This window comes from Elephas maximus, chromosome 3 (genome assembly GCF_024166365.1).
Source record: "Elephas maximus indicus isolate mEleMax1 chromosome 3, mEleMax1 primary haplotype, whole genome shotgun sequence".
NCBI lineage: Eukaryota > Metazoa > Chordata > Mammalia > Proboscidea > Elephantidae > Elephas > Elephas maximus.
In genome coordinates, this window is record NC_064821.1 from 24,411,734 (window position 1) to 24,419,332 (window position 7,599).

At 42.3% G+C, this 7,599-nt stretch overlaps 1 pseudogene; it reads left to right on the top strand.

Moving 5' to 3' along the window:
- Nucleotides 1–311: 311 nt before the first annotated feature.
- Nucleotides 312–1,227, top strand: LOC126071116 (olfactory receptor 7E24-like; annotated as a pseudogene).
- Nucleotides 1,228–7,599: the final 6,372 nt, after the last annotated feature.

The following is a 7,599-nucleotide window of genomic DNA, read 5'->3' on the forward strand; positions in this document are numbered from 1 at the left end:
TGTTTTTTTTTTTTTATGTTAAAATGTCCTTGCTATTCTAACATTCTTCAGCCCAGTGTCTCTAAAGTGGGTTTGAAAAGAAACAGTTGAATAACACAGAAACGAGTGAGGAGAGATTTCTGAGAAGAACAGAACTTGGTTTTGCTACATCTGAGGAATATTGCCTAAGGTCCTGAAGTATTAGGTCCTCAAGTGTAAACACTTGATTTGTGAATTTCTTAAGTTGAAAATATATGCACAGTGCTGGGTGCCTGTTTACTTATTTTCTTTTTTATAACCCTTTTTTCTTTCTCCAAAGCTGTCTCATCTACATGGAACCACAGAATCTGACAGGTGTCTCAGAATTCCTCCTCCTGGGCCTCTCTGAGGACCCAGAATTGCAGCCCCTCCTCTTTGGGCTGTTTCTCACCATGTATGTGGTCACTGTATTTGGGAACCTACTCATTATCCTGGCTGTCAGCTCTGACGCCTGCCTTCACACCCCCATGTACTTCTTCCTATCTAATCTGGCCTTGGCTGACATTGGTTTCATTTCCACCACAGTCCCCAGGATGCTAGTGAACATCCAGACACAGAGCAAATCTATCACGTATGAGACCTACCCGACACAAGTGTCCTTTCTTTTTGCCTGTTGGGATGTTCTCCTTCTGACTGTGATGGCCTATGACCGGTTTGTGGCCATCTGTCACCCACTTCACTACCTTGTCATCATGAACCCTCGACTCTGTGGCTTCCTGGTTTTGGGGTCATGTTTCATCAGCCTTTTGGACTCCCAGCTGCACTGCTTGATGGTGTCACAACTCACCTTCTACATGGAAGTGAAAATTCCTCATTTCTTTTGTGACCCTTTCTCAACTTCTCAATCTCGCCCGTTCTGACACCTTCACCAAAAACATACTAGTATATTTTATTGGTGTCATTTTTGGTGGTGTTCCAGTCTCAGGGATCCTTTTCTCTTACACTCGAATCATTTCCTTGATTTTGAGAGTCCCATCATCAGGTGGGAGGTATAAAGCCTTTTCCACATGTGGTTCTCACCTGTCAGTAGTTTGCTTATTTTTTGGAACTGGTCTTGGAGCATACCTAAGTTCAGCTATTTCATCTTCTCCCAGGAAAGGTGCGGTGGCCTCAGTGATGTACACTGTGGTCGCCCCCGTGCTGAACCCCTTCATCTACAGCCTGAGGATCAATAGGGCTCTGTGGAGGCTCCTTAGCAGAACAGCTTGATTTCAATACCTGTGTCATCTTTTACGGCGTGTGTATTGAAAACAAAACTTACCAAACATCTCAAACAGGAAATCCTATATTTTGGCCAGATAATTCTTCTAGCTTTCATGTTTATATTCCTCTTGATATGTCATATCTCAATATTGTTTATTTTGGTCCCTCTTGAATAAGATTGTGGTAGTATTCTGGAATCCTAATTATGCCATAACCACTGCATGATTGAATTTTCTAAAACCTGTGGAACCTTCTATATTTGTCATCTGTCTTAGTCACCTAGTGCTGCTCTAACAGAAATACCACAAGTGAATGGCTTTAAGAAAGAGAAGTTTATTTTCTCACAGTAAAGTAGGCTAAAAGTCCAAATTCAGGGTATCAGCTCCAGGGGAAGTTTTTCTCTCTCTTTCAGCCTCCTCATCAATCTTCCCCTAGACTAGGAGTTTCTCTGCGCAGGGACCCCGAGTCCAAAGGATGTGCTCTGCTCCTGCCACTGCTTTTTTGGTGGTATTAGGTCCCCCTGTCTCTCTACATGTTTCTCTCTTTTCTAATTCAAGAAATTGCCTTAAGACACAATCCAATCCTGTAGCCTGAGTCCTGCCTCACTAATACAACTGCAGCCCATCCTCCCTCATTACCATCATAGAGGCAGGACTTATAGGAAAATCACACAATACTGGGAATCAGGGCCCAGCCCAATTGACACACACATTTTGGGAGTGGGCATAATTCAATCCATGACATCATCTATGACCCAAACATCCTAGAGAAATGCACAAGTCTCTTTTTTTACGTGTACAATTCTCAATCCTTCCCACAGGCCAGGTTTACTGTCCATAAAGCTCTTGCCTAGGTCTGATTTATTTACGCAGGTTATGTGAGAGGATGTGCATCACTGGTCTCCAACGTTAGCTTCGTACTTCAATCAGCTGGTGAGCTTTAAAACTCCCAGTACTTGGGTTCCACCACCAGAGTTTCTGAACTAATTGGACTGGCACATGGCATGAGCATGAAGAGTGTTAAAAGCACCCGAAACCAACTAAACCCACTGCTGTCAAATTGATTCTGACTCATAGTGACCCCACAGGATTTCCAAGGCTGTAAATCCCTGCAGAAGCAGACTGCCACATCTTTCTCCCATGGAGCCACTGGTGGTTTCAAACAGCCAATCTTTTCGTTAGCAGTCGATCACTTTAACCACTGCGCCACCATGGCCCCTTTAAAAGCACCTCAGGTGGTTCTAAAATGCAGCCAAGGTTGAGAATTACTGACCTTTTCTCAGATCTTTCCTTCAAAAATGCCTAATGTGCCTTGGGGCTTTTATTCCTCATTTGCAAATGCTGAAGATCTTGAAGTAATCAGACTTCAAAAGGGGGAAGTTATGAAAGAGATTACCCAAGCAACACGTAATATGATTTTCTTTCATTAGTCCTGGTGATATTTCTTCGCATGTCTTCTCCCTACACATTGTAGAGCTGGTCATATGTGCTGGACATTAAGTCCTTATCTCCCTCTACTAAACCCACCCTTTACACTTTTCTGTCTGATGCCAAGGGTTAGGGAAGAGGAAAAACAATTGTTACATCACTGCTCTGATTTCCATCTGGCTTTTTTGTGAGGTTCTAACAATAGTGGACAACAAAGCTCACTATGCCCTAATAAACCCAACCTTTTTCTCCCCTTAGACTTTGGAATGGTTGATACTTCATGGGGTACTATTTCTGTGTTACCACGTTTTTTCTGTTACATCTTTCTGTCCTATAAAACTGTTTAACCAATTGCCTATATTCAATTACCCTCATTAAAATCACTACCGTTGTTTCTCTCTTCTTGATCGAATCCTGACTGAAAAATGATAACACCATAAATAAACTATGTTTTGAGGTCTCTGTAATTGGAAGAATACAAAATGTGCTTAGGAAAAAAGGCTTGGTCTTGGTCAAGGCTGTAGCTTAAGGTGGTGGGTTCACATTTCTAGTTTCTGTGTGGCTTTAATGGTGCCTGAGAATTATTTAAGTCACCCAAGTCATTAGGAATAAACTCAACTTTATCTTCTTTTCATTACTGTAGAATGGCAAAGGGCCATGTCCTCAGCAAAGGGCATCTTTACCTTTCATTAGTTACAGCCTTCTTGGGATTTCACTCTGTGAACATGCTCACCTCTCCTCTGTCATGATGGGTCTGCCTTGGGGCTCCTCCTGTTCTTCATTGTGTGTGTATCCATCTTTCCTTTAAGATGCCACACTTTATTTCTGGGCTCTCTAAAATCAGGCCTAATAACCAGTTAGGTTTTACCACCTTTTACCCATAGGCTAAATGCTCACCATCTTCACTGACAAAGGCTTTAATCCTCAAAGCGTGTTTTAATCTGGATTTTTGATGGATGACCTTGGAATTAATGTTTACACAATGAGACTTTGAGCAGTCTAAGGGCAGGGACTGAATATCATTAATCTCTATACTCAAAATCTAGCACAATGTGGGCAGATATTTGGTACATCTCCACTTTGTATAATGTGGAATAAATTATCTACTTTCTTACACAAAAATGTAAAGGTATTTTGTCATCCGCACATCCAATATTTTCTTTCCTCCCTAAATCACTAGACCTTCTACAGAGATCTCTGTGAGCTTGTGACAGAAGAAATGTATAGCTTGCTTTTACTATTATGAACACTCAAGGGAATGTATATTTCCCCACCTAATACTTTGTACAAGATTAAGAATTATAGAATAAACGGTGAGTTTTGATAAGTTCTACAAATAACCAAAGGATAAACAGTAAATTGAATACCTAAAAAGGGAATGTGAGAAGGTCTTGATCTTTCTGTTACCTTCCAGGATACCCATCATGAGAGAAGGACTTGGAAAAAGCCCATTTTATCAAAGCATCACAATGATCTTTGGTTATCATATACCATGTACTCTAAACACAGTTGTGGCAGTAACCCTTTTATCTGACAACTTCTTTCCACTATGAGATGACTTCAGTTTTAATATTACATTTTTGCTACAGCCAAAGAATTATCAAATGTCTCCACACTGAGACTCTCCCTCTTCCTCTAAAGACTTGTCATTTGAACATCTGGCCTCCTACGAGTTACCATCTGCCATTCTGTGTACACATGTAAATAGCATTCGTTCTTCCATATCCAATTTAATATGGTATATATTATTCCAGTTTTCTTCATATCAATCAGGGACAAACCAATCTCCAAGATCATCAGCAAAGAGATCCCTGAGCCAGGAGGGCTGCATGAGTAGGATGCAGAACCTTGCACTAGACTGTCATTCTCATATACCCTACTGTCTTAAGCTGGTTTCTCTAGAGAAGCAAAACTAGTACAGTATATATATATCTCGATGAAGTGGCTTATGCAGTTGTAGAGCCTGTAATGCCTCAAGTCCATGGGTCAGGATAGAGGCTTTTCTTGATTGCTGTAGCTGCAGGGGCTGGTTAAGCAAAGGTCAGCAGGTCAGGGAGCAGGGCTCTTGGTCATAGGCTCTGAAGATTGACAAATCCCAAGATCAGCAGGCAAGACCACAGTTAAGCTGCCAGCTCAAGTCCAAAGGTCATGCAAACAGGAGTCAGCTGCAGGATCCAGAATAAGCAATAGCCTCTGAGCCCTATCAGAAAGTCTGCCCACACCTGATGCAGGCCACACACCCAAGAAAAATCTCCTTCAACAGATTGGCTACTCACAGCAGATCCCATCATGGGGGTGATCACATATCAAATCTCAACAGGGAAGTGACTACAATATCACAGGGCTGTCAAAACACTGAGAATCATGGCCCAGCAAAGTTGACACACAATCTTAACCATTACACCCACTTTATCCACTAGAGAAAACAGAGAAGCCAAAAGCACATTCTGTTAAGACTTCAAGAGTTCCAGAGACAAAGAGATCTAAATAAAATACATTCTATGGTGAAGTGAGCCCTCCCTAGTTAAACGAAATCAGAAGCTCCTAGGGATATTTGTTGAAGCTGTACATGGAATGGCTGTGACAGGCCTAATATCAATGGAAGTGTTCTACTGGTGTTAGAGAAATCAGAGGGGCTTTTATCTGTAAGGCCAGGAGCAGAATGGTGGGGTTTGGAGGAATTCTGTCAGGTACCTGTTTCTTACCAGGAAATGTGCTGAGAGAATGGTGGTGTAATGGATTGGCACTATGCTGGAAAGCAGAGGGACCTCTCTAGAGTCTAGTTGTGCTTAGAGCCAACCGTCCTTATATGAAACTTGTGTAGTGTGCAGTTGCTAAGATTCTCCCAATGACCCCCACCTCCTGTATTTATGCTCTTGTGGACAACCATCCTCTTGGGTGTGTCCCGCATCAGTTAATTGCTTCTATTACATAGAATTTGGAAAACTATTGGGATATCGCTTCCAACATTGGGATGTGAAAAGAATCTGGCTTTCATCTTGCCTGCCCTTTCCTGCTCTCTGGCCATCTCACTCTGATGAAAGCCAGTTTCCATGTTACTATCTGAGTGATGGAGTTGCCTATATGGTCAGAAGTTAAGGGAGGCCTCCAGCCAATAGCGTGGAAGGAACAAATCCTGGCAACTGACACCTGAGTGACCTTGGAATCAGATCTTTTTCCAGTTAAGCCTTGAGATTACTGAAGCACAGGTCAACATTTTGAATGTAGACTTCTGTGAGGCCCACAGACAAATTTAGGGGAAGAATCAAGTTACCAAAGAGTATAACAAAATAAATACTTTTCTAAAGTACCAACATATATTAACTGCACAGAAATATTAGAAATGGTGCTGTCATTCAAATAAACAAAAATATACATTGTAAATGCATGCAACCACAAACCACATCCGAGGGCTACAAAAAGGAAAATAGGAAGTTCTCCTTCATGACAGAAATATCAATTCAGAAAATGGAAATAGTATCAGATTCTTGGTATAGAAGATTTACGGTTGTTGTTAGGTTCTGTGGAGTTCATTTCAACTCATAGTGGCCCCATATGACAGTGGAACCATCCTATGAGGTTTTCTAGGCTATAAGCTTTACGGGAGCACATGGCCATGTCTTTCTCCTGTGGAGAGGCTAAGTGGGTTCCAACCGCCAACCTTCAGTTAGCAGCGAAGCACTTTAAGCACTGCACCACCAGGAATTTATAGAATACTTGTCCTCCCTAAATTATATGATTCATTCCATGGGTTTGAGAATATTAAATCACACACTCAGTTTTTCTATTGAAAAATTGAAAAAAGTGTGTCTGATTTGTACATTAAGATCCATACAACTTGGAAGTTAGAGATTAGGAAATACAGGTGAGCTTCCTCCTTAAAATGGTAGGGCCCAGATACCAGGGACATTCACTTTCTCCTCTTCCTGTTTCATTAATATTAACAAGTCTTCAGAGATTTGAATAACTTGAAATAATATGGCTAATTGTGTGCTCTGGGCATCGAGCTCTCAAGACCATATAGCTGTAAATAACCCACCTGTGTCTCACAGGCCTTCAGTTTGTCCAGCCCAGCCCAGTGAGCTCCATAACCATGTATCTCCTCTAGAATGATTGTCTCACTCAGGAGGTTCATGCCCGAGTCTCTCTTCCTGACAGTCCTTGGGAAGGTGCCTCAGCCCTCAGGCCCACCACAGGAGAGGGGTCGTGGACTCACACTCTTTGGTCATGCCACAGCAAAGACCCAGCGCAATCCAGTAAGTGCCACGGGAGACAGTGGACAGAGGAGGACTGGGGAGCATTGTTTCCCCCTGATCAGGACACACAGCACACTTGGGATGGCTAGATGAGGAGGCTCTGAAATGCTAAGTTTTGGCTCAGAGTACTGTGAAGATTTTGTTCCTTGTTCTGGGAGAGGTCCAAGAAAGGTCATTTAGTGTTTTAGTTTCTTCAGTATTGGTTCTAGCTCCTGTAGGCACTTCTCTACTAGAGTAGGGGATAGGTCCCTCTTACAGAATGATCTTCTAGATGGTGATTTAACAATAATGATGAGGATGATGACAGTAACCACAGTATCATGAATGTTAATTGAAGGCTGCCCACTGCTAGGATCTGAGCTAAGTTTTCTATGTGGCTTGTTCCTTTTTCTGTACAACCACACCCAGAAAAGAGCAACACAGAGTTATTGTCATTTCACAGAAGAGAAAAGGAGTGCAGTCCTTTTTTGTATCTTGTTCCAGGTCATGAGCCAGAAACAGTCAAAGTCATGTCTGAATCCCAACAGCATGACATCAGACAGAGGGCAACTGACCATATTCTCCCCTGCCCACCCACCCTGCTACTTTGCTTCTCTGGTGTCTCCAGGCAAAGACCTCCCTGCTCACTGTACTCTTTTGTGGGGGATTTCTGCTAGTCCAAAGTGGAGAGCAGCGGGTTCCTCTTTGTGCCTCAA